Source organism: Cervus elaphus, chromosome 15 (genome assembly GCF_910594005.1).
Source record: "Cervus elaphus chromosome 15, mCerEla1.1, whole genome shotgun sequence".
Lineage (NCBI taxonomy): Eukaryota > Metazoa > Chordata > Mammalia > Artiodactyla > Cervidae > Cervus > Cervus elaphus.
The window spans coordinates 73145576-73172497 of NC_057829.1; the positions used below are offsets into that span (position 1 = coordinate 73145576).

At 37.3% G+C, this 26922-nt stretch overlaps 1 protein-coding gene across 10 annotated transcripts in view; it reads left to right on the top strand.

Annotated features, from left to right (window-relative positions):
- The window catches only part of ADD3 (adducin 3), a 130928-nt gene that overhangs the window by 62956 nt on the left and 41050 nt on the right, over positions 1-26922 (top strand). For 5 of the 10 annotated variants that reach the window (XM_043924856.1, XM_043924864.1, XM_043924860.1 and 2 more), the window contains exon 2: positions 19009-19054. The exons of 3 other annotated variants lie outside the window; for them this stretch is intronic. The gene's annotated coding sequence lies outside the window, so the exon portion shown is untranslated. Of the gene's footprint in view, positions 1-5362; positions 5479-12991; positions 13014-19008; positions 19055-26922 lie in introns of those variants that run through there. 2 more of the 10 variants (XM_043924857.1, XM_043924861.1) reach the window with 2 other exon arrangements.

Here is a 26922-nt window from a genome sequence, read left to right on the forward strand (position 1 = left end):
CGTACTGTCAATTTTCCCTCCACTTGCTATGTTTCTTCCCTTTAATCATTTACTGTATGCCAGGCACTTTACGACGGCTGTTTCTTTTAATCCATACAACTCTATGAACTAAGATTTTCCTCATTTAGCAGATGAGAAAACTGAGACTCACAGGTGTTTAAAAAAACTGAAACTTAAAAACTTGTTTCAGATGTATAGCCTTTAAGTGGTTGAACTCTTCCTTCAAACCAGTGTTATCTCCAAAGTTTCTGTTCTCTTCACCCTTAAAATGTGGAGCTGCAGCCAAAGAGCCTTAGATTAGGTCCACCCAGTAAATTGCTGAGCAGTTGGATGACTGGTACAGACAACCAAAGCTTTCTAAGTTTTTTTCCTTCGCCCAAGAAATGCAGTAATTGGAGCAGATGAATCTACACTTCCTTTTAACCTTATGATTTCTTCTTAGGCTCCTTCCATCTGTTTCATTCATATCTGATCATTTTGTTCAGCCAAGTATAAGTTACGTGATGTAGTAGAGAATGTTCTGATCTCCAGGTTGCAAAGACATGACTACTTGGAGTTGTTTAAAATCACTTTTGAAATCAAAACAGTGATTGCCTCTGGGAATATGGGAGAAGGAGATTGCCTAGGAAAAGACATGACAGAGGTTTTCTGGGGTAAAGAAAATGTTCTATATCTAGACAGGAGTTGGGGTTATACAGGTGTACACTTACATCTTTTCTGCAACTTCATTGTTGGTACATTTTGTACCAAAAGAAAAAAAGTGATAAGCAAACACTGAACTTTAGTTAATGATATGCCTGCTGAAGTATTTAGAGAAAGTATACAGTTCACTTCAGTCACTCAGTTGTTTCCAACTCTGCGACCCCATGGACTGCAGCACACCAGGCCTCCCTGTCCATCACCAACTCATGTCCATGGAGTCGATGATGCCATCCAACCATCTCATCCTTTGTCATCCCCTTGTCCTCCCGCCTTCAATCTTTCCCAGCATCAGGATCTTTTCCAGTGAGTCAGTTCTTCGCATCAGGTGGCCAAAGAATTGGAGTTTCAGCTTCAGCATCAGTCCTTCCAGTGAATATTTAGGACCGATTTCCTTTAGGATGGACTAGTTGGATCTCCTTGCTGTCCAGGGGACTGTCAAGAGCCTTCCAAAACCACAGTTCAAAAGCATCAATTCTTTGGCGCTCAGCTTTCTTTATAGTCCAACTCTCACATCCATACATGACTACTGGAAAAACATAGCTTTGACTAGATGGACCTTTGTTGGCAAAGTAATGTCTCTGCTTTTTAAGAAGCTGTCTAGGTTGGTCATAACTTTTCTTGCAAGGAGCAAGCGTCTTTTAATTTCATGGCTGCAGTCACCCACCATCTGCAGTGATTTTGGAGCCCCCCAAAATAAAGTCTGTCACTGTTTTCACTGTTTCCCCATCCATTTGCCATGAAGCGATGGGACCAGATGCCATGATCTTAGTTTTCCGAATGTTGAGTTTTAAGCCAACTTTTTCACTTTCCTTTTTCACTTTCATAAAGAGGCTCTTTAGTTCTTCACTTTCTGCCATAAGGGTGGTGTCATCTGCATATCTGAGGTTGTTGATATTTCTCCTAGCAATCTTGATTTCAATTTGTGCTTCATCTGTACACTTTCATTGTACAGAAAGTGTACAATTTCCTGTAATTTACTTTAAAATGCATGAAAGGTAAGTTAGATTAATGGATGGAAAGAGAAATGGGTAGTTGAAGACATGTGTGATAAAGTATAGTACAGTGTTAATGATAAAATCTAGCTAGTGCATGTATGGTGCTCACTGTAAAATTCTTTCTAATTTGCTGTCTATGTAAAAGTTTTTTTTTTAATGTAAAAGTTTTAAGAATAAAATAAATACATATGTATTAGTATTAAATACAATAAATTCTTGAGGAGAAAAAAATGAGCTGCCAAAGTGTCATATCTCCAGCCTCCTCATTTGAATGATCTTTGTTAGTACCACCCAAGGCTCTAGTTAGACTGTCATGAGTTTAAGTGACCTGATATAAACAACTCAGGGAGATCTTTGCTTTCCTTAGCCAGTCTTGTAGGTGGGGCAGGTTCCTTCCCTTAGACATTTCAAACTAGTCTAAGTGTCCCTCAGAGCTTAAGCTTGCCAAGCAAAGCTCATCTCTTTTGCTGTTTGAGTCAGTAACAGTTATACCATATTTCTAGAAACTAGTGTGCCCCGCAGCCAAGGTTAAACTTTTCTTCTCCTCCCTTTCCTACCCCAGATATATCCTCGATCAGATGAGGATTGTTAAGGATAAAAGCGTTCTTTGGTTTTGTGCTTTGTTTTCAGTCTACCACTTGTTTGAGATGCCTTATATTTCTTTCACAAATCACACTTCGTGCTTTCACAGCACTTTAGTTGGAGACAACTTCTCATTGTGCTGGTTTGAGTTCTGGCACTTCAGAGCATCTTCATTCTGAAGATTACTTGGAGCAGAGAGCTTTTCTTCTCTTCATTGGTTGAGCCTTAGCCCCTCCCCGTATGTTCAGTCACTCAGTGGTGTCCAGCTCTTTGTGACCCCCATGGACTGCAGCTGGCCAGGCTCCTCTCCCCCGTGGGATTTCTCAGACAAGAATACCGCAGTGGGCTGCCATTTCCTACTCCAGGGGGTTTTCCAGAGCCAGGATCCAACCCACATTTCCTGTGTCTCCTGCTTTGGCGGGTAGATTCCTTACCACTGTGCCACCTGGGAAGCCCTAGCCCCTAGTGGTACCCAAATTGAGTATGCCATCCAAGTTGTGTTTGAAAATACTGGCATTGGGAGTGTATGAACTCTTGTGCAGCAAAAGAAGAGAGGGGAGGTGTTTGGAACGATGAATTCAATCATGGGATACCTAGTTTATTTTTTAAAAAATAAAGTTAAATTGGTAAAATCTGTTTTGAATTATTTTGTTCTAAAAATGACTTTTTCTTTTCTATAACTCTCATGACAGTAATTAATCACAAGTCATTTTACATACTGAAAACACAAGTTATTGACATGCTGTGTGTTTGAAAATAAAGTATAACAAAATGACATTTTACAAAATTTAAGTGAAACAGACATTTGAGATAAAATTGGAGTTGGAGGGGAAGGGAGAGAAGGGGATAGAATACTTCTTGAGTTTCACATGAGTCTCTGGCACTCAGTAGAGAGTATTTTTATTTAAAACCCACAAAACTGATGGGCAGAGGAAAGGAGAAATTTGATTGCTTGAGAGTTATCCTAGAAGATTGGATCTGTAAATTTACATGAATCCCTGAAATGGGCAGGTGTATGTGGGTGCCAAATAATGTCTGAACTAACTCAGAAAAACTCACTTTTTTGCATGACTGTGGTGAAAGCATTGCTTCCCAACAACTTTCACGTTTATAAGGATTTTTTTTTTTTTAAGGACTAACTACACATTGGGCAAGCAGCTCTGTAGTCCAAAAAGTATTGGCTGGATTTAACGTACTGGGGGCATGTGGATTCTGAAAAATGTCACACCTTGTCTATGCCAATAAATCAGAGTGTCTATGCTTGATACTAAATCTGATGTTATTGGCAAATTTTCCTCCTTATTGGTAGGGTGATACTCAGAAGGGAGAAATTTTTTCCCTGTATTTTGCTCTCTCTCTGAGGTGTTCTTACAGTTTCTTTTTCTTTTCTTTTCTTTTTTTTTTCCTTAAAGCTATGAAATAATACTGGCAAATCCCAAGAAAACTAGCTCTGGATTTCATTTTGTCTCTTCAACTCTGTGTGATCTTGTGCACATTCCTGACATGTTACAAACAGCTTGTGTCTCTGCATGTGCAGTATCCATTTTCAGTGGTGAAAGCCCCAAAAGGAAACAGACTGATTCTTCCATGCACAAACAGCTGGGCAGTTGTGGATGGAATTAATTGTTGATATGTATTGGCTGTGTTTTTCTTCTCTTGTCATTTCCTTTGCAGCTGTGAAAGTGAAATTTGACTTGAAAACAGACATTTCCAACAGTGCAAATCCAAAAAGTATCAAGATGGGACTCTTCAAATAGAATATCTAACTGCTACCTTTAAGTTGCTCAGTTTGGAGGTTAGATGGGGAAGAGCAAGGGATGGCAGCAGGTGATTCATAATTACATATATGGATGAAAAAATAATTATATCAGGCAGTTGGACTATGAAAGGTAGATGTTAGAATGGGTTGACTTATATGGCAAGAGTGACCTTATAATCCAGCAAAAGGTTAGATCAGTCAGCACCTATCTCCTGAAAGAGGGTGTTCTAGGCCATCTCTCAAAATATTGAAATTTCAGTACTCCAGACTGATTTATTGTTCCATTGTGAGGGAGTAGCAGTTAGAGAGGGTAATGTGACAGCATGTATCATTAAAAATATTTTCCCAGTCTTCTCCCAGAGCTTTTTCCATTGTTTGTGTTAAAGTCTATATAAATGATTATATAGCTTATTTTTTACATGCTTAGGTATTTTACTGAGAAACCTGTTTTTTTTATTTCATCAGTTATAGGAGTTCAGTTAATAATAACTGGTTGTGTCTCTGTGCATAGAGAAAGTAGTATTGATTAAAATCATTTTGAACAATAATCGTGTTTAATAAGTTTCAATAACTGAAATTTTAAACACTGTTAAAGGTTTTTAGACAGTATATATACATCCTATTGAATATCTTATATGGAAATAAATCAGAAAAAATTAAAGCATGGAGTTATTTGAAAAAGTGAGTGATTGCAACTTTTTTTAAAGCCCAGTGTGCATATTAATGATTTTCATCAAAATAATTTCCCCTTTTATGTGTTTATTTCAATATCATGTCAAAGCATAAATCAAATTCCTTGTTTTTGAAGGCAACTCTTGCTAATTAGTTAATAAGAAAATGCTTTTGTTGTTTCTGCATTGCCAGGAGAACTGGAGCATTGGTAGAAAAGGATAGGTAATGCTTGAACGTGTTCAGTCCCCTGTCTTAGCCAAATAGGCCAAAGTCAAGTTCTCCAGCAGTATTGCTGACACCTTGAGATATGCAGAAGCTGCTGTTGCTAAACTTAGAAGTTGGCATGGTTGGACTTCCTTTATAGTAATCCACTTCCACCTATCATTCTGTTGGCTGAGCTGCATGATCTACCTTACATTTTGTATTTACTTTCTTCACGAAAAAGCAATGTCCGTATTTCATTCTGTGGCAGGAAAGCTGATCTACAAACCTGAAATTTCCCCCCATCTCTTTGAAGACAGTTAACGAATTAATTTTGACTCTGAGGCGCTGCAGAGTGTTGTGGCAACACTAACGTGCAGTTTGCCCTCACTGAAGTCGGCCTGGGTGTGTTGTTTCCCCTAGAGTGAGCTCCACCCTTGCTCTAACCGCACGGTGTGGATATCTCACTGTTTAAAACAAAGTTCATTTTTAGGGCAGCGTTGCATCAGAGTTGCCACACAAAAGCCGGCTTAAGAAAATTACAGCAGCTTCCATTCTTTTTAATAAGTAAGTACAAAATTGTCCATTGTAATCCTGAGAGCTCACAGCTTTAGGGGGAAGCAGAGATAAGATAGATGGTTAATTTTGTGCCAGTTGCTACCAATGTGCAATATTCTTCTTGGGGAGGAGCCTATGTCTTTACCAATCAACTAAATTTTTTCCTGTTAGTTCACTTGTCTGCTTTTTGGCTCTCTTGAACAGTTTACTGAATTGTTCTTAATTGTTTGGGGGGATAACATTGACTGTTTAAGGAAAATACTGATAGTCTCTCATGTGCTAATTGTTTAAGAGTAAAATGCTTAAAGTCATGTTTTACACTGAATATATTGGACTCATTAATAGCATAATCTGGCAATACTGTATTTCAAGACATTATGGCATGAACTTTGTGTGTAAGAGTGGGTTCATTGAATTAAAAAAAGGCAGCATCTAAAGAGCCTTTATTTCTGTCATAATGATGCTTTGTCCTCCTGCTGTTGGGTGTTTGTCAGAAGCGTTGGGGAAGGCTGAAGCCCAAAGTTCTGCTCCATGCCTTGTCTGTGCCTCTGTGTTCTTTCTAGAGTTTGTGACGTGAACGTTAAGTTGAACTATAGGAGATGTATTGTTATTCAGTGAGGGCCGCATTCAGCAATAATTCTTTGCAAATGGGGGCTAACTTTTCTTTTTCTCACATATTGGAGTTCTGTTTGGAGTGGGTTTTAAATGCCTGTGAGTATTTAATTCTGCACTGACCTGCGAGGGCACGATGGAGGGCGGCTGTGCTGCGTGATGTCTCCACTGCTGTCTTCCTCCTGCAGGTTCTATGTGCCCCCTTGTGGGGCAGACACACCCACTTGATACAAGCAAGTTGAATCATTTGCCTTAGTTGAAATCTAAAGCTGAAAGATAAAAACCATATGATTATCTCAATAGATGCAGAAAAAGCCTTTGACAAAATTCAACATCCATTTATGGACATATGCATTAATTTAAGTTGCACAAATTTTTCCTTTGGAAACCATTGCAACTGTTCAAATAATTCACTGTTGTAGAGTGCACTGAAAATTATTTTGCCATATTTTAAGTAACACTGGCTTTAGCTGAGTACAACGTCTCAGCAGTCAAAGACACGTTTTTTTGTTTGTTTTTTGTTGCTCTTTATCTTTCAATTTGTTAATGTGGTGTATTACATTGATTGATTTGCAGATATTAAAGAATCCTTGCATTCCTGGGCGGGGGCGGGGGGAGAAATCTAAAGGTGTGTGTTGAAAACAGATTTTCTGTAAAGCTTGCAGGGGTGACATTGTGTCATCCTTTTTGGACTTGGATTTCCTACTTCAGCTTCCTCTTGGTCGAATTACTACTCTTTGGTAGTAGTAATGTGTTGAGCTATTTTCTAACATCACAAGAATATAAGAATAAAGTAAAAGCATGGTATCATAGAAAGAAACACTAGCCTGGAAACCAAGAGGCTTTTACTTTGGACACTAGTTTCTTTATCTGTGAAATTAGGAATTTGGGTTAGCTTTCTAAGACCTTTTCCAGCTTAGAATACTCTTGTTCTCTTGGTAAAAGAATCATGCCTATTCCAGAGATGCTAAAGGGAATGCATTAGATTTGAGAAAAAAAAATGTTCAGATGTTAATCCAGAAACATTCTTACAAATGACGTTAGAACTAAAGCTTTGCTTTAAATAAACTGCATGTTCAGAAATTTGGGGGGAATTTGCTATTTAGTATCTGAGCAGTAGAATTAGATATATAAATCATCTTCTCAACAAGAAAGTAAATTTTCAAGCTGTAACTTGGTGAATCTCTTGCCTCAGGTGTTTTGTAGACATTTTATTAAATGTTGCCTATACTCAATGTGGGCTTCCCTGGTGGCTCAGTTGGTAAAGAATCTGCCTGCCATGCAGGAAACCTGGGTTCGATCCCTGGGTTGGGAAGATCCCCTGGAGGAGGGCATGGCAACCCACTCCAGTATTCTTGCCTGGAGAATCCCATGGACAGAGGAGCCTGGCGGGCTACAGTCCATGGGGTCGCACAGAGTTGGACTGCAGTGAGTAAGCAGCAGCAGCATACTCAGTGTACAGTTATTAGTTCTGTAACCTTGGGTAAGTGGCTTTTAATCTTTAAAAAATATATATATTTTGCATCATGACCCAATACATGTACCACATACATACCACTTAATCCCCAAAATAAATTTCTCTTAGCACAAAAAACACACTGCTGTATTTTCTGTTCTGAGTCATTAAAAAAAAAAGTGTTTCAATCCACTGAGTTAAATGACCTCTGCCATCCCTTTGAACTCTAGGAGAATATAGTTACTCCTGGACTTTTATAGTTGCTCCAGAGCAAAACGTGCCAACAATATTGAAGTTAAAATTCAATAAATATTGAAGTTAAAAGCTTTTCTAGATAGATTTCATTTAGAATTGTTACTGAAAGTCAGTAGGTGAGATATCTCATACTGTATCTTATTTTTTCTTGTAATTGTTATGTAGTGTAGAGAAAATGGTCTTTTTTTTTTCTTAGCCCTATTATATAGCTGGCATCAAATCCCTTCCTCTTTACCTCCAGTGTGCTATACAAATTTTATTTATGCCTATTGTATTAGTGAAAACTAACATACCATGACATGAAAAGGGTTAGAAAGTCTTTTCCAGAGAAATAAATTGTGTGTCATGTAGATTAGATAGAGTATCAAATTAGCCTTGATAGACCCTATCTTTGTTTTCCTCAGAGTTTTCCCAGGGCTCAGTATAAGTTTCTCTGATTTAATGGACTTCTAAAAAGTATTAATTTTGTACCTTAAAAAATGCACATGAAAAAAGATGAGACAATATAAAGGACATAAGACAAAATGTCTCTTTCTCACCCTGTTTGAGCCCTGTGTCCTGCTGGGTACTTTCTTCTCTATTTTTTCCAGAAAATTTCTATGAATATGAGTGTATATCTTTTTTAAAAATCCAAATAAAATTATATTCCACATAAACCATTGTGTATCTACCTCATTCTTTTTAATGGTTGTATGGTACTTCAATGTATGGATGGATATACTATCATTTATTTAAGCATTCATCTTTTGATAGATACCTGGATTATTTCCATTCTCCCTTATCAGATATACTTAGTCTATCAGTCTTCTCTCCTACCTCCATTTTGGGACAGAACCTAAGAACCTAGGTGCTATTGGAAAGGGGTGAGAGTGCTGTGTGGAAATGGAAAAACCCCTCACCACCTTTTGTTCCTCTGGATAGAACACCAAAGTAGGCCCCACTGTCCCGACTATCATGAGTGTCTAAGACTGCCCTGGGAGTCATTTTTCAGCAGATTAATGAAATAACATTGGGTTCAAAGTCTGGTAACTAGAGTGTGAGTAGGTCACTTAACCCCCTTGATCTTCAGTTTTACCATCTATAAAATGACATTGAAATAGATGAGCTTTAATGTCCCTTCCAATTGTAATAGTTAACATAGTGTTTTTTAATATTGGCTTAAGCTCTAGAACCCAAATTGTATGAAGTTTGTTATTTAAATTAAAAACATCTTTTGTGTATATTATGTGGTCTGTAATTTGTTTGACCTGCCATATGGTCTAAGCTATTTGAAAGTTTAAGAATGTAAAAAAAAAATAAAAAGAGAAGTTGAATAATATATGGTATTTTACATAAACTCTCCTTTTCCTTAAAAAAAAAAAAAAAATCACTTTCAGAAGTATAAAACCTTTTCCAAAAGTAAAAGCAAATCTTTTTATCAAGCTTTTGAATACTTAAGGAGAAGATTCTGAGTGAGGTGATGTTTGTTTTTAAAATGGATCTTTGTAATTTTCAATGAATCCAGCCATTCAGAGTTAATCCTAAGGGCTTTGAAACTTGGCTTCAGTCCACTTGTTTAAATTGTTTTCACATTCTAGCCCTCTAATCCATCTCCTTGTTTCATTGAATGCTAAAATTGATGTTGCTTGACATAGCTGAAGTTTTCTGATTTGGTGCTGAGGAAGCAGTCTTAGAGGTGAACTGTGCACTCCCATCCTGCCAGCAGAGTTATCAAGTTACACAGCGAAGTTACAAAGTAACAGAAGCAGGAGTTTTTGCTGTATCACATGTAGGATGTTTAGCATTGCCTATTTCACAATTCTTATAATTCTGTCAAATGACAGCTATCCTGAAAGCAAAATGGAATAAGAATGTCTTCATTTGATTTATATCATTACAACAGGGAGATAAGATGACATTTTCTTGGCATGGAAGTAGAGGAGTCTGTGTGTGTGTGTGTGTGTGCTGGTGACCCTAGCTTCTTAGCAGAAAGCGTGACATACCTTGAATAAGTGTGCTTCCCTGAAACCTGAGAGATTGTTATCCAAATAATGCTAGTATTCCATGTTAGTTTTCCTATCAATTGTTTGGCATAGTTCAGTTTAGCAAAATGTATTGAGGACCTTCTAGGAGCCAAGGACTGCATTAAATAGTGGGAATGCCAGGTGATAGAGACAGGCTCACCATCATCTACTAAAATGACAACTGTTATTTCTTCCATTGTTGCAGTTTTCCAATATCCACTGGTAAGTAGAACTGGGCAGAGACAGTTCTTCAAGTTTGAGAAAATAAATGAAAACAAAGTATATTTCCGGTATTTAATAAGGGGTATTAATGTCTTCTTAGGGTAGTGTCAGTTACTCTTCTGTGTGTGGGTCTGCTGGTGACATCAGTGTCCCACTAATCAAATTCTAAATGAAAGAAACACATTTGTGATATGTGGATTAATTGAGCCCTCATTTTTGCCTATTGTTGCACTTATTGTACCTCGTATTTTGTAGTGGCTTAAACAATTGCTTGTATGAAACTAACCTAGAAAATGGTCACATCATGTCTTGATGGCATATCACAATATCCTTGTCAAGCTACTTCATCCATTGTGGCATTTACAACTAAGGAAATTATCCAGAGTTAGAAATATACAGGATACTTCTGCCTACAGGATGTTGAACAAACTTTGTTTAGTACCTTTGAAACCATTGTAGAAAAACAGTCCCAGGATAGCAAAATCAGTCAAGTAGATTGTCGTTTGAACTGAAGCAGAAAGCTTTTTAAACAAGAGAGAAATGGTCTAATCATTACTCTTGGTCTGTTATGTATGCAGTCCCAGAAGGGACTGCTTTTTTCTCCTTTGGAGCCCAGCTTTTGGCCAGAGTCCTGTGACACACAGTGGGAATTCACTTCCTATCAGGAAACGCTGTTTTTCAATGTATTATCTTGTTGAGACAACCACAGTGGACAATAGGCTATTAATGTATTAGAACAACAAGTGTCATAACTAAGCCAATATTTGCTTTGTTTTGAGTGTTGCCCTAAAAAAAAAAAACTTTGGCCAGGCTTCAGAATATGTTTGACCATCAGTAACTGCTGGGTACAAAAGCCATGAAAGTTAAAAAGAACAAAGAAGAAAAAAGTGCTTTAATAATGGAGATGAACTTTTGCAGGTTTACTCTACTCACTTCCTATCAACAGAGAGAGAAGAATAAATTATTTCAGCTACGTTTTTGGGGGTATGAAAAATGTCCATTTAAAAGCCTGGTTTGAATTTTGGAAGCCCTACCAAGAAACTGGTATAAAGAAAAAAGCCTCCAACTCAAGTTCTCTTACAAAATATCAAGCCTTCAAAAGCTGTTACTTTTATAATGAGTGATTAAGAAGAAAACTCCATTCAGGGGGTGGTTAGTTAACATCAAGTCACTACTATAATTATGTGATAAGACTACAATAAAATTTCAGATTTAGAAGGTTGGCCTGGAGGTCATCTGTTTCAAACCACCTCACTTTATACATCATGAAATTCAGACCTTACCTCTTCAATGAAACCTTCCCTTACTATCTTAATCCAGAATTCTGTTTATCAGCAGTCCTCAGCAACTCTTAGATATCTTATTTATTTTTGCATTTTTCCAAAACAGTTTAATTAAAAAAAGGTGAAGAATCAGAAAAAATTATGGGATGGGGAACCCAAAAGAGATATGATGTGAGTCCACTGGCTCAGTCACAAAGAAATACCATTGTCAAAAAAGATGTTTGAGTTTAATACAAATTTTATACAAAGAAAATGTGAAAAAAAATACTTCCATATGCTAAAAGCAATTATGCTTCACAAATAAGGCCAGCTAGGCTACTTTTCTTCCTTTTTTTTTTTGACAACTGCAATTCACATGTTCTTTCCTGTTTCCTTTTAGTACTGTCTTTTTTTATTTCTTCTCTAATATGGGTAACTAGATGGAAACAGTACAGTTCGCATCCTCTTAGCAATATTGAAGAGAAAGGAAACAAGGCTAAAATGTACAACAGAATGTACTGGAATGATACCGTACAATTAATTTTTCTCATATACACACATCACCTTTTTGCTTTGTTCAATGCTTCTTGTTTTACACAACATACAAAGTGGTACTACGGCATATGTAGTGTAACAGACAGCACGGCGGTGTCCTGTTTCCCCTCCAGTTGCCTTTGTTTCGTGCTGACATAAAACAAAATGCCGTCATAAAAATATTACATACATGCTTCATCTCAGCTCTTAGATATCTTATTTTTATTTATCTTTCATTTGGCATTTGGCGTAAACTGGCTTGTACTGTCAGTTGTCTCTCCATGTAGTCAATAGAGAATTTTAATTCTCAATAATTAAAAAAGTTTTCAAGTGCAGGACCTAGATCTGTGCTTTATATCTCTTTATACTCTTTATCTAACAGCTGGATTAGTGGATAAGTCGCTTTTTTGGTTTTATTAAGATGATATTTTGTAGCATTATTTGTATCTGGCCTCAGAACACAGTGGTTAAAGAGCAATTTTTAAATTGCTCTTTTTATACCTTCACATTTTTTTGTGATTACTTTTCAGTCTGCTGTAGACGTTTCACACGTTTCATTACCTCAGCCGTCTTGGGTGCCTGGCCATTCGGATCAAACTGTGATTAGCCCAGTTTTCAAGAGTTGCTCTCGATTCTCTGTCCTAGTTTACTGGAGAATGGGATATTATAAGTCAGTAGCCCTACTCACCTCACTCAGTTTAATAAACCCTTACTGCGTAATGTTAGTAAATGTAAGTGGACGGTGAAGAAAGGAAGAAGATGTTGGCCCAGTTACTGGAGCAGACAGACATAAACAATTCAAAAGCAATACTGACTATGATCAAGTGCTTTGGGAATACTAAGGGGAGAGGCAATGGGGAGGGTAATTCTGATGGAGTTGGTTTTCTAATAGACCGCAAGGTGTGGATTAAGATTTGACTGGATGGAGATGAGCAGGGAAAACGTTCCAAGTATGTGAGAAATAAGGTGATCAGAGCATCAGGGAAATGGCTTTTGTTTGGGAGAGTCATCATTTTCCTCTAAATCTGTGAAGGATCCTAAAGTCTTTTCCATCCTATTTTCAGAGCCTGAATTTTAGAAACCCCCAGCCTGATTCTGAGTAATTTTTTTATAGATGGGACTCCAGGATGCTTAAAAAAAAAAAAAAACAACAACAACTTGAGGGAATGACTAAGAAAATAGTGTGTTTGGAAAATTATGGTAGGTAACTTTGTGTTACTCAGATGTAACGGTGAACCCAAAGGATTGTAGTATCCGTATTACCTTTTAGAAGTTTAAAATAATACTTTACAACTTTACAGAATACCCTTCCCTGACAGTAGAGATAAAAAGTAGACACAAAGTATTTACCAAACTCTGGAGAGCTACTTAAGTTACTAAGCTCCATGAAGATTGCTTTTTATCTGACAATAAAGTCTTGATGTAGGCTTTAAATCCAGCTAAATAGGCTCTATAGAACTAAACTGAGAGTCTAGTCTTTGTGAGCATCAGAAAAACAAGAATCCTACTCCAAGCTTGAATGTAAAATACAGCAGGCAACTTAAGTGGACCCTTCAGGCATGTATGAGTGGGCATAAAAAGCTGAGTCATAAAATATATTCTCCCTAGTGAATTACCTTGAAGGTTTAAAAGAGAAGTGTTCTCATTATCTAAAAATGGTATAAATGACTCTAAATTCTTATGAAAGCACACACCAAGAAAGTCTGTTTTGTGTGTTTTTAACCCTGAATACATACCTACAGACCCCTTAAACTCAAGAAACTGGTGCTTGAGGCACTGGGTGGTTTTTCTTTCTCATGAAAGTTAACATCTAATGTACAGTAACTTTTAAAATTAGTTTATTGCCAAAACCTTTAGTTAAAGGAATTTTTTAAATGTTGTTCATATTTAAATAATCTCTTACATTGAGAGATCGTGTGATTGGCATTCTTTATATCATATGCTACTCTAAATAAGGTGAAAAGTCTTGAGTAAGATAGATTGCGGGACTGGTGTGAGTCACAGTCTCTTAGGACCTGTTTCTTCCTATGGAGACATGAGGGGGTGGTACTTTGTAATAATACTCTAACACCTTTAACTTCTAGAGATGCTCTTCCTCTTTTGCTTGTAATTAGATAATATTAGGAAAGACAGTATTTATTTCTTGGAGGAGTTGCCATTTAGATTTATAAATGCTGGTTGTTTCTCTGTTATCCTACAAAGGTATTTTTCCAGCCTCTTGTTTTTAATAAGCTTGCCTCTGTAAATTAAAGATGTTATTCTCATATTTTCTCTTTTCCCCTGAATCTGACATTAGATTTTTTAAATCTTCTTTCACATTTTTTTTTAAGTTTTTATTAAGACTTCTGTTTCCAGCTGTGGAAACAGCTGATCTTCCCATCATCTTCAGTCTTCTCAATGTTCATGTCTGAAAAGAATCTGTCTCTTTTCTCTTCTATGAATTGTGATAAAATATCAAAATGTGTGCACACACATTTTCAAGATTCTTACTCATACTGACTAGGCTTACTTCTCAAGGCTAATTCTTATTGTATACCAGGTCAGAATCTAGACGTCTTTAAATGAATCTACAAGCCTATATGGCAGTAAATGTCTAATACAGTTCTAGATGAAATAATGAAGCATATGTAATCTAGACATTAGGATCGAAAGGACTCCCCGCACCTCTTTCTAAAGTTACAGTTTTAGATTGTACTTTGCAGAAGATAAAATACAGTTAATTGACCAAGGGATTTTACTTATTTATTATTGACTTGATATTCAAATTCTTGAGAGTCACACTCTGTACTTCATGCTTTTACATTCAGGTAAACTTGATTGTAAGAAAATACAATCTATGAAAACATATGTCTTAATCAAAGGGTTCACACTAGAGGTGGGGACTTGGATTTGGAGCTGAGTAGATAGAGGAGGAGTTGGAAACATTTACCAAAGGAGCTTAACCAGGTATAAATTTGAAATGACTCAAAATCTGAAAACCCTGAAGTTTAGTGATGGGGACAGGTATAGTAGAAGGTCAAGATACAACATAGTGTAGGTTCTGGAGCCCACATGCTTGAGTTTATATCATAGCTACACGCACATTGCTGTGTCACCTTGGACATGTAACTTCAATGTGCTGTTTGTTTGTTTGTAAACTGAGTATGGTAATAGCACCTACCTGCCTAAGGTTATTATGAGGATTAAATGAGAATTAAAACATGCTACCTTTTAAAACAATGTTAGGTAATATGCTCAGGAAATGTTGACTACTGGCCATTATCCCTGTCTTCATAAAAACGTTCAAAAATTGTGTTTTTAAAAAGTCTGGTGTAATTTGTTTAGTGGGAAAATGCAAAAGCTAAATTACTAAGAAGGATGGTGTTAGTAACAGAGTTGGAACGGCTGAATGCCTGACAAAGATCTGGAATCCAGGCAAGACCCTTGAGGATAGGACAGATTCCTCGCAACAGGCAGTAGGAAAAAGCCCAGGTGTACGATTGTTAGTGTAAGGGAGGTTGGACAGTAGGTTTCAAACCCTGGCCTGTAGGCAGAGCATAGGAACAGGGTGATCTGGAAAGGGTGGCCATTGGTAGAAGTCTGGATGGGAATTAAAGCCAGGGAAGTCTGCATGGCATCTGCAGTCCCCTGCCAAAAATCAAGATTTGTGCTATTAGGTTACCTCAGGGAACAGTAGAAACTGATAGAAGGGTCTAAGACTAAAATCTGGGAAAGAGGGCCTTTAGAAATACTTTAAATACTTTTGAAAGTGTTTCGGAGTTACCTGATAGAAAGGCTTACCTGATGATAGAAAGGCAAGAAAGGCATTCCCTGGTGGTTCAGACAGTAAAGAATCTGCCTGCAATGCAGGTAAACCCAGGTTCAGTTCCTGGGTCAGGAAGATCCCCTGGAGAAGAGAATGGCAACCCACTCCAGTATTCTTGCCTGGAGAATTCCATGGACAAAGGAGCCTGACAGGTTACAGTCTATAGGGTGGCAAAGAGTTGGACACAACTGAGCAACTAACACGTTCACTTTTGAGTGAGTGAATGGCTACGAGAGAACAGAGTTTGATTATTAATAATCAGATAAAAGTATTGCTGAAGTGAAAGTCAAACATCAGAGTGGGAGCAGCAACAGCAGGTCTAACCTGATGCTGAGCTGCTAAACTAGTTTCTTAAGGTTTCTTGTAATCCTGGGGGCCCCCAGACCTGGCAGGAGGCTGAATCTGCAGGTTAGGGTTTAGTGATCCCTAATGTGGGGAGAGGGCAGAAATGCAGCTTGTGTGTACACGTGACAGGAAACCTGATAAAACTGAGTGCGTGCCTTTTTAAATTCACTCTTGCTTAATGAAAAGACATTCCATCAGACTGCAGTGTTTTGTAATTTGGTAACTGCCTTACTGTTTCAGCTGTGGTGGAACCAGTAGAGCCCACTGCATCTTTCATTTGTGGTTGATGTTCATTGTGAATCTTCATGGACTTTTACAAAGAAATTTCTGTTCAGAATCTGATATAACAGGAACATTCGTATCTTTTTGCTGCAGATTTTCTTGGGAACAGTGTTTCTTGGTCTAACATTGTGATAGTTTGGGAAAATCATGCCATTGTGGAAGACATTTATGTTGCATTGCCCTTACTTATATCAAATGATATATCAAATGTCATTTGGCTTGCTATTTTGATTTCTGTCTTTCTTAAAGAGCTGACTTTGATTTTGCAAAGGTGTGCTATCCTCCCCAACTGTTGTGATGGTAAAATGCCTCCTAAAATAGGTGTTATTAGGATGGAAATTCCATTGGAACAGTATGTATGTTAGTTTCCTAGGACTACCATAACAAAGTACCACACAATGGGTGACTGAAAACAACAGAAATTTATTCTCATACAGTTCTTGAGCACAGAAGTCCAAAATTTAGGGTGTCAACAGGGTTGGTTTCTTGTGGTGGCTCTGAGGGAAAAGCCATTTTGTGTCTCTCTTCTAGCTTGTGGTAGTTGCTAGCAGTCTTTGGTGTTCCTAGGCTTGTGACTGCATCAGTTCAGTCTGTGCCTCCATCACATGGCTTTTTCCCTTGTGTGTCTTTGTGTCCACATCTCAGTTTTTTCTTATAAAGACACTAGTCTTTATGATCTCATTTTAATTTGATTACAAATTAAGACCTTATTTTCAAATAAGGTCACAGTCTTAGGTAATGATATGAATTTTAGGGGATACTATTCAACCCAGTACAGTATGTAGTAAAAAAATTTAGATTTAAGGGATAATCCATTTGAAAATAATAGTTCCACATTAATAATTTAAAAAATGAACACTTTTGTGGTTGATAAACATCTCTTTCCATGGACTTCCACTTAAAATCATTATCAGAGTTCTGAATGACAGGTTATGACCAGTATTTTGGGAAATGATTTTCAAGTACTGTTACCTGTGTGTGCTCAGTCGCTCCAGTCTTGTCTCAGTCTTTGCGACCCGGTGGACTGCAGCCCACCAGGCTCCCCTGTGCATGGGATTTCCCAGGCAAGAATACTGTGGGTTTCCTCCTCCAGGGGAATCTTCTTGACCCAGGGATTGAACCCGAACGAACCGAATGCATCTCCTGCATTGGCAGGCAGGTTCCTTACCACTGAGCCACCTGGGAAGCCCCACTATTACCTGTGCTTAATAAATTACCTTTTCATGACACAGTCTTAGACTTTCCATAGAAAGAAAACAGATGAGGTTGTGATGATCTTGAAATCCTACTTACCATCCAAAATCTGGTAGGAGGAACTTCTTCAAATCAGATTTCTTTGCAGGAGCTATGTATTGAGTTACCTACAGCTTTTGGATTGACTTTTTACAGCTGTACTTTATAATTTATTATCATGAAATCCAGAAATCCTTAGTTGAGATACCTGAAATAGTAGATCAAAATGAATTCTTGGAACTAACTCATACAGTGGGTTCTTTAACATTTTCTGTATATTTTCCTTTGAATTTTTAAAATAAGAAACTTTACCTCATATTTTCTGTATCAGTCTTCCTCCTGTCTTCACTGGTCATAATGATGACATTAGGAATCGACATTAGAAGCACCATCTACAATAGCAACTCAGTTTACTAGATCAACCTTTTGGGTGAATGTTTTATTTTGCAAATTCAACTTGTTTTTAATACTGTAATGAACTTTTGTAGGATCATTTGCATTTCTTCAGAATGAGAAGCTAGAATTTCTTGAGTTCAGAATTTTTTTAAAAAATAGGTATATGTAAGGTTGGAATTTGAGGGAGTTAAGTTTTATATATTACTTGTATTCTGATACTCACTTTGGAAAAATTTTCCTGAGGTTTCAGAGGAGATATGCAGTAATAGGTAAGAGTGAATTTTCCTCAAACATTCCTCTCAAGAAAATGTCACAAGTGGCGACTTTAAATTTTTCAAGCTCAGTACTGCACGAGTAAATTTTTTATTAAAAGCTTTTTTCCAGGACTAAATAGTAAAGAGCCAAAGATTTAAGGTATCTCCAGAAACTGAGAGCAGTGCCTCTTTCTTTAAAAATCATAATCTCCAGTGATTCCACTTTTTAAAACCTCTCATTTATCATGAGCTGTCAGGTTTTGGATAGTTTCCTGGATCTCAATTTAAAAATTTTCACTGATACCAGGGGACTTAATAACAGAAACTAAATGTCTTAGAGGCACATTTGAGTAATCAATCCACTAGTCTCTGTCAACTTTCTCTTAGGGGAAAAAAAAAATCCACCTTTTGGTTTTTTCCTAACCATTTCCAAATACACTCCATGTTGAAGACAAATGATGACTGGAGGGATATATACAGAATGTTCATCATATTTTGTAGAAAGGAGGGTATAGGCACTGAGGCCATGTGTTTTTGAATTCTGTAAGATACTTGAGAGAGTTCCTCTCTCTCTGGTTGTTTTACTCATCATTTTACAGGAATATATATATATTTAAAAATCAGTTTTATATTTGCTTTTTCAAATGATTCATGTTGGGAGCAATTTGAGCAAAGCCTAAAAAGTGATTTAAGTTTAGGCTTCAAAAAATTACACTTCTGAACTTTTGGTTCATGTCTTCAAGTTTGTAACTCTGTCCCTTGCATGCCTGTTAGAACTGGTCAATTTGACCTATTTATAATGAGAGCTTTTTCAGTTTACTGACAAACGTTTTTTCCAGTCCTAGCAATGTCTAAGCAAGTGACTTTCTCTTTTCCACAGCCCCTACTCTTCAAATAGAAGACCAGCTCACTGTTCCTTCAAACAGGTAATGCTGATCAATGCAATATTCTTCATCAACTGTTAATACCTTAGTGAGAAAGATTCATTTTGTTTGTCCAACAGTGAATGTCTCTAGTCTTTGAGTCACTTTGCTCAGTGTAACCCAGCAAGGACCTACTTGAACAACATTGTATTATGGATATATAGAACTACTACTGTGTTCCACTTACACAAGCACAGGGTGTATTTTTCATGTTTGCTAAAATAGTTTATCTTAATTAAAAGTATTACATTTATTTATAAAACAGTTTAAAGCCAAAATACTCCCAAAGCTGTGCTCTCCAATTGATACGTTTCCTTTCTCATGCTGAGCCAGCTATCAGTTTCCATTAAGTACAAGACCCTTAGAAACATGAAGGGTTGTTGTTACTGTTATTAGCTTGTTTTATTATTGTTGGCATTGTTTTCCTTGACTTTAAGACAGATTTTTTTTTTAATTGACGTATAGTTGATTTACAGTATTAATTTCAGGTGTGCAACATAGTGATTCCCTATTTTTACAGATTACACTCCATTAAAAGTTATTATAAGATATGACTATAATTTCCTGTGCTATACAATATATCCTTGTTGTTTATCTATTTTATACATAATAGAGTGTATCTCTTAACTCCATTCCCCTAATTTGCTCCCCTCCTCCTCTCTCCCCACTTTGGTAACCACTGGTTTGTTTTCTACATCTATCAGTCTCTTTCTGTTTTGCATATACTTTTTTTTTTTTAGATTGCACATATAAGTGATGTCATACAGTAGTTGTCTTTCTCTGACTCATTTCACTAAACATAATATTCTCTAGATCCATCCATATTGCTGCAAATGGTAGCATTTCATTTTTTTCCCTCATGCCTGAGTAATATTTCGTTGTATATATATGCACCACATCTTCTTTATTCATTTGTCTGGCATTTGGGTTGCTTCTGAATCTTGTGTACATAAATAGTGCTGCTTTGAACATTGGGGTGTGTGTTATCTTTTCAATTAGTGTTTTTGTTTTTCTGGATATATACCCAGAATTGGAATTGTTGGATCATATGGTATTCTATTTTAGTTTTTTGAGTTAAGTTGAATTTCTAACTCAGGCCCAAATCAATAGTATCTTTTGCCAATCAACTGTAGATTCATTGAATCCTAGACTTTTGTGTTGAAGCTTAGAGTTTATAGTTTTATTTTAAAGGTGTACTGAACAGAAGTAAGGTTTCCCAGGTGGCTCACTGGTGAAGAATCCGCCTGCCAATGCAGGAGACACCAGTTCAGTCCCTGGGTCAGAAAGATCCCCTGGAGAAGGGAATGGAAATCCACACCAGTATTCTTGCCTGGAGAATCCCATGGACAGAGGAGCCTGGCAGGCTACAGTTCATGGAGTCTCAAAGGAATCGGACACAACTTAGCAACTAAACAATAGCAATAGAAGTCATTTCAGAAGAACAGAAAAAGGATTCAGAAATTTAAGAATGATTTGGATCAATTTTAGGATTCTGGCAGTAGACCACAGAGAATTAAATTTATACCAGTTTGGTAGCCATCCAAGACTTTTTTACTTTACTACTTTGAGAATATCATTTCTGTTTTGGAGCTGAGTATTTTAATTCTAGAATATATTTTCAGGTGCCCAGTAAAGAAAGACAGTAATTAAGTCTGTAATAGCTGTATGTACTTGTAGGAAATAAAGCCCTTTGAGCTGTTCCATCTTTTTTGGTCCACTCTTCCACACCTAATTAAGGTCTATAACTGTGAGTTAATTCCTTGTTTGGTAGTCCAAGGCAAATTGCTAAATCTCAGGGTTTTTTTTTTAATCTATATAGTGGAACTACTGCCAACATAATTTTTTTCGAGGATGGATTTGTCTCATTATACATGAGATGAGATGGATGGCATCACTGACTCAATGGACATGAATTTAAGTAAATTCTGGGAGGTGATGATGGACGGGGAAAGCCTGGAGTGCTGCAGTCCATGGGATCGCAAAGTCGGACACGACTGAGCGACTGAACTGAACTGAACACAGTTAAAGACCCTCAACTCTTTTTCAAGTGATGCTAAATTAACTTTAGAGATAAAAATATAAACCTGAACATAATTTATTGGTAACCCAGGGCACAGTCAGTGTCATTCTGATAATTCTCATTAAGACATAACAGTTATCTGCTAGGTAACAATTACAACTTCCAAAATACTGATCATTGCCCGGGTGGTGGTGTTTTCATATGGACTTGAGCCAGTTTAAGGACGCTTACCCTGCATGTGTTAATTAGTTCCTCTTTGTTTGAAAAACAAAATTGTATGGAATGTTCCATGATATTTTATGATACTACTCATCTTTGCCTATCTTACTAAACTTCTTGGTCTGCCCATCTCCTAATACTCCTTATTCTTATGTATCTTATTTATCTGGGTTGCTGAGCACTGATAGAAAAGAAGGCCAATGAATGAGGAAGCAATATTGTGTTGCATAAAGAGCTAGGAGAACTTAGATCACCCCGATGGTGTTAGGTGTGTAATCTTGGGGCATGTCTCTGAATGAAGACCTCTTTCATTAGTTATCTAATCTAGAAAACTAGACATTTGGACTGGTTGTTCTCTTAATTTTTGCTTCAAAGCCTATAAAGAATTAAAGTGAAAAGACAGATCCTTAATTTACTAGTAATTCAGTTAGTAGATACTTCTTAATTTTTAAAAGTCTAGTTACTTAAAGAAAATGTGTTAGACCGTTTTAGTCATGCAAAGCACCACTATGCAGCTACCTCATTTGTGCATCTACTTTTCTGTGCATGCTAGACAGACAATCATAACATTAAGTCCATTTACAAGCACTGGGATTTTTAGGCTTTCTATATTGCCTATTCCTCTCAGTCAATAGTATTTATGAAATACTTGTGTATGGTGGGCCTTCTTTTTTTCTTATATTTCATTTGAGGCATAAATTTTGACCATGGGGCTGTGATTGATATGGTAATACTAATAAATTAGTATTACAAATATTAATATAATTTTATAGCAGTATCTGATACTTCCGCATTGTAGCTTAAGAAAAATTGCTCAACACTTCTGAGTGTAGTTTCCACTTATCAGTAAAATGTGTTCCTTGATTCTGGTCTGAAATATTCCAAGAGCACTCTCAGAATCAGTAGCCATTATAGCAATAAGATCACAATGCTTCATGAGCTCATTAAATCTTCTTCCATTTGGGCATTTAGAAAGTGCCATTTGTAGTACTCAATGCCACTCCATAGCTTTTTTTTTTCTTTTTTCTTGGCTATTATCTACTTCTAGTTCAGTTTTCCATATCTATCAATTTCCATGTCATTTGTGTATAAAATTTTGGCTAGCAGTTGAAAGTAGTTCATGTACTTTATAGTGTAAAATGAATGAAAACTTCATTGGTGGATCTGATGTGGCCTGTCGTAGTTTATGCAGAGTCTAAGTTGTTTTCTGGAACTTTAAATACGTTCAGTTTTATAGTAACTTTCATTAAGAAAAACTAAATAAACCAGCATTTGTTATTGTTGTTGTTAACCAAATATGCTGCTTTGAAGTCTCAGCATATATTTGATTGTTGTTTTAAATACGAAACAATGGGCCTAGTACTTGAAAAGTACACCCATCTTTTTGCTTATGTTCTGGAGAAAGCTGTTAAAAGTACCAAGAGTTTCAAGTTTGGAAAGACTTTTTATAAGTAATAACTTTTCATAGGATTGTTTTTACCATTCCCAGCCTAGAAGTAACACAAACCAGATTGATTTGGAAAGAGTTGTGATATAGTAAAATAATTCAATTCAGCCGCTGCTATGGAGTACTCTGTCCTTTTGGGGACTACAAACAGAAGCAGAGAGATCTCAAAAAGTGAAGTGGAAGTAGCTGTGAGTCAAGAAAAAATGAAGGAAAAAAAACCCCTATTATTGAATAACACAGACAATACTTTCTAAGTGTTCAAATGCAGGAAAATTTAGTTATCCCTCAAAGCACTAGTATCTCATTGCTATAATCTGCCATAAATATTATGGTTAAAAGAATCAAGGAATCACTTATTCCCTTCCATCTCTCTAGCTCATATTCATCCCCCCCATCTCCCTCCCTCCTCTCTCTCATACACTCTTCTCCTTTCTATTTCTTATCTGATCATGACTTAGAGTGCCTAGGGCAGTGTTTTTCAAACTGTAGATTACAGCTTAATAGTAGATCATAAATAAATTTGACCAGCATTTTTTTAAAGGAAGAGATTAAAATAGAAAATATCAGAATATACCACATAGTAAGGAAAAGTATTAGTATCATGTCCTGAATTTGTTTCAGTTGTACATCTCATGTATTTGTATGTGATTATAATATAAAATATATTTCTTATTGTAGATTGCCATTTTTTAAAAGTTCAAAAGCCATCATTCCAAAATGTTTCATCTAATTATGTCTTGAAACCAATGTTCTTTAAACATACATACTAGTTACTGCATAAATATTTGGATGAAATTTTTAAAGCTAGAACTTTGTTTATGCTTGATATCTTGTTTCTAATCTGCATATCCAGAGGAAAACCCATAGTGTTAAGTTTTATATTACTTTTTAAAAATCTGTTTTCTGCCTCATTTTCAATTCAGAGGACATTGTTGAAAGACTATTTTTCCCATCAGTGGAGTTCAAACTGGTTTGTGCTGTCATATTGTTCTGAAGAAGAAGACATGACTATGTAATAGGATTGGTTAATTTTAAAGAGAAGGAGTCCTAGAACTGAGTTGTTTTAAATATCACCCGGAAGCAGAAATTTTTATGCTTTTAGAATTAAGCATAAAAGGTTAAGAAAATATAGAATCTACTACTTACTTCCCTTTAAACATGCTTCCTTAGGGCTCAGTGTGGTGAAGATGCTGACTCCCTTTTAAGCCATGGCAGTTCTGGGACCTGAATAAAATCTTTTCAACCCCTCAGTGCCACTGAATAGTGGCTTGAATTAGCATTTGAAAAGAAACTACTAGTTACCCCTGCCTGAATCTGACTTGTAATTAAGACCATGGGCGTTAATCTTCTCTAATCAACAAACAGACATCCTGGAATTGTGAAGTCAAATGGGCCTTAGGAAGCATCACTATAAACTAAGCTAGTGGAGGTGATGGAATTCCAGTTGAGCTATTTCAAATCCTGAAAGATGATGCTGGGAAAGTGCTGCACTCAATATGCCAGCAAATTTGAAAACTCAGCAGTGGCCACAGGACTGGAAAAGGTCAGTCATTCCAGTCCCAAAGAAAGGCAATGCCAAAGAATGCTCAAACTACCGCACAATTGCACTCATCTCACACACTATCAAGTTCAGTTCAGTTCACTCGTCAGTCATGTCCGACTCTTTGCAACCGCATGAATCGCAGCACGCCAGGCCTCCCTATCCATCACAAACTCCCGGAGTTTACTCAGACTCATGCCCGTCGAGTTGGTGATGCCATCCAGCGATCTCATTCTCTGTTGTCCCCCTTCTCCTCCTGCCCCCAATCCCTCCCAGCATCAGGGTCTTTTCCAATGAGTCAATTCTTCGCATGAGGTGGCCGAAGTATTGGAGTTTCAGCTTCAACATCAGTCCTTCCAATGAACACCCAGGACTGATCTCCTTTGGGATGGACTGGTTGGATCTCCTTGCAGTCCAAGGGACTCTCTAGAGTCTTCTTCAACACCACAGTTCAAAAGCATCAATTTTTCGGTGCATAGCTTTCTCCACAGTCCAACTCTCACATCCATACATGACCACTGGAAAAACCATAGCCTTGACTAGACGGATCTTTGTTGGCAAAGTAATGTCTCTGCTTTTTAATATGCTATCTAAATTGGTCATAACTTTCCTTCCAAGGAGTAAGCGTCTTTTAATTTCATGGCTGCAATCACCATCTGCAGTGATTTTGGAGCCCTCCAAAATAAAATCTGTCACTGTTTCCACTGTTTTCCCATCTATTTCCCATGAAGTGATGGGACCAAATGCCATGATCTTAGTTTTCTGAATGTTGAGCTTTAAGCCAACTTTTTCACTCTCCTCTTTCACTTTCATCAAGAGGCCTTTTAGTTCCTCTTCACTTTCTGCCATAAGGGTGGTGTCATCTGCATATCTGAGGTTATTGATATATCTCCCGGCAATCTTGATTCCAGCTTGTGCTTCCTCCAGCCCAGCGTTTCTCATGATGTACTCTGCATATAAGTTAAATAAGCAGGGTGACAATATACAGCCTTGATGTACTCCTTTTCCTGTTTGGAACCAGTCTGTTGTTCCATGTCCAGTTCTAACCTTTGCTTCCTGACTTGCATACAGGTTTCTCAAGAGGCAGGTCAGGTGGTCTGGTATTCCCATCTCTTTTCAGAATTTTCCATAGTTTATTGTGATCCACATAGTCAAAGGCTTTGGCATAGTCAATAAAGCAGAAATAGATGTTTTTCTGGAACTCTCTTGTTTTTTTGATGATCCAGTGGATGTTGGCAATTTGATCTCTGTTTCCTCTGCCTTTTCTAAAATCAGCTTGAACATCTGGAAGTTCACGGTTCACATAATGCTGAGGCCTGACTTGGAGAATGTTGAGCATTACTTTACTAGCGTGTGAGATGAGCGCAATTGTGCGGTAGTTTGAGCATTCTTTGGCATTGCCTTTCTTTGGGATTGGAATGAAAACTGACCTTTTCCAGTTCTGTGGCCACTGCTGTTTTCCAAATTTGCTGGCATATTGAGTGCAGCACTTTCCCAGCATCATCTTTCAGGATTTGAAATAGCTCAACTGGCATTCCATCACCTCCACTAGCTTTGTTCGTAGTGATGCTTTCTAAGGCCCACTTGACTTCACATTCCAGGATGTCTGTCTCTAGGTGAGTGTTCACACCATTGTGATTATCTGGGTCATGAAGGAAGATGTTTTTTGTACCGTTATTCTGTGTATTCTTGCCACCTCTTCTTAATATCTTCTGCTTCTGTTAGGTCCATACCATTTCTTTCTTTTATCGAACCCATCTTTGCATGAAATGTTCCCTTGATATCTCTAATTTTCTTGAAGAGATCTCTAGTCTTTCCCATTCTGTTGTTTTCCTCTATTTCTTTGCATTGATTGCTGAGGGAGGATTTCTTATCTCTCCTTGCTATTTTTTGGAACTCTGAGTTCAGATGGGAATCTTTTCTCTTTTGCTTTTCGCATCTCTTCTTTTCACAGCTATTTGTAAGGCCTCCCCAGACAACCTTTTTGCATTTCTTTTCCGTGGGGATGGTCTTGATCCCTGTCTCCTGTACAATGTCACGAACCTCTGTCCATAGTTCATCAGGCACTCTGTCTATCAGATCTAGTCCCTTAAATCTATTTCTCACTTCCACTGTATCATCGTAAGGGATTTGATATAGGTCATACCTGAATGGTGTAGTGGTTTTCCCTACTTTCTTCAATTTAAGTCTGAATTTGGCAATAAGGAGTTCATGATCTGAGCCACAGTCAGCTCCCGGTCTTGTTTTTGCTGACTGTATAGAGCTTCTCCATCTTTGGCTGCAAAGAATATAATCAATCTGATTTCAGTATTGACCATCTGGTGATGTCCATGTGTAGAGTCTTCTCTTGTGTTGTTGGAAGAGGGTGTTTGCTATGACCAGTGCGTTCTCTTGGCAAAACTCTATTAACCGTTGCCCTGACAGAATGGTCCACTGGAGAAAGAAATGGCATACCACTTCAGTATTCTTGCCTTGAGAACCCCATGAACAGTATGAAAAGGCAAAATGGTTGGATACTGAACGAGGAACACCCCAGGTTGGTAGGTACCCAATATATGCTACTGGAGATCAGTGGAGAAATAACTCCAGAAAGAGTGAAGGAATGGAGCCAAAGCAAAAACAATACCCAGTTGTGGATGTGACTG